We start from the raw sequence: 1236 nt of genomic DNA, 5'->3' as shown, positions 1-1236 counted from the left end.
TGTAGTGCTTAAGAGCAGCTGACTCCAATCCGGAGAACTGGGTTTGATTTCCCAGTCCTCCACATGAAGCCAGCAGGGTGACCTTGAGTCAGTCACAGCTCTCTCAGAGCATTCTCAGCCCCACTTACCTTACAGGGTGTCTAGGGTGTCTACGGTTGCCAAGTCTGGCAAACTTACCGGCGGGGGAGGCTCCGACGAGGCTCCGATGAGCACCGGAAGTGACGTGTGACGTTGCTGACGTTATCTTACCGGCGGGGGAGGCTCCATTCTGACTGGGAGCCAGCTGTGTGCGTGTATGGTCCCCCCCCCGACGAGCTCAGCCACGCCCCCAATGTCAGCAACGTGGCTGCGTCACCTCTTGGGAACACTTGGGAACACACTCAGGGGAAAAGCCTTACCGGTGTGGGGACTGCTCCAAGGCCTTCACCCTGCGACAACCTGCGACAGCACCAGCGCATGCACACCGGGGAGCGCCCCTATGCTTGTGACTGCTGTGGCAAGCGCTTCTCCTGGAGTTCCAACCTGGTGACGCAGCTTTGGGGGGCGGAGTTCTCCCCGGGGCCCGATTCCGCCGTGGCGGAAATCGGGCCTCCAAAGTGGGGGTTTCCCCGCCCCCTGCCCCCATTTGGCAACCCTAAGGGTGTCTGTTGTGGGGAGAGGAAGGGAAAGTGATTGTTAGCTGTTCCATGACTCCTTTGCATAGTGAAGGGCGAGGTATAAAACCAACTTTTCTTATTCTTCTAAAGAGGAAGAATTTCCTTAAACAGTGAGGGACCTACTCATAGTCTCTATTCTGACAGTTTGATCATCTCAGATCTGCGGTGAATTTCAATATTTATGTTTGAGTAAGCCTTGAAGTTGAGACCGGCTCACAAAATATTTTACAAGCTGACATGCCCACACATACCAGTCTTTGTGGCACATTGATGGCTACAAATAAGTGGTTGATTGGGTGCAGTTTTCTTTCCGTTGGTGAAAGTATCTCTGCCTGGCTGCCAGAAGATACTTCCTGTTTGTCAAAGGTTGCCAGATGGCTGTGTACAAACCTATTCTACTGTAACTCTAGAGATGAGTGAACCCTCCGCATTTGTGTGAGTAATTTACATGTCCTGTCCCTAATTTGCATGACCTGTTACTGCTTCCTCAGTTGAGATATGCTGTTAATATTGTCTGAACAGATAACAGGAAGAAATGTGAGGAGGAACCCACCGTTGCCCAAAAGATGTTGCCACAAGG

The sequence above is a fragment of the Gekko japonicus genome, unplaced genomic scaffold (assembly GCF_001447785.1).
Source record: "Gekko japonicus isolate JY-2015 unplaced genomic scaffold, Gekko_japonicus_V1.1 scaffold1967, whole genome shotgun sequence".
Classification (NCBI taxonomy): domain Eukaryota; kingdom Metazoa; phylum Chordata; class Lepidosauria; order Squamata; family Gekkonidae; genus Gekko; species Gekko japonicus.
The sequence above is the reverse complement of the archived record's forward strand: the minus strand, read 5'-3'. Positions refer to the sequence as shown.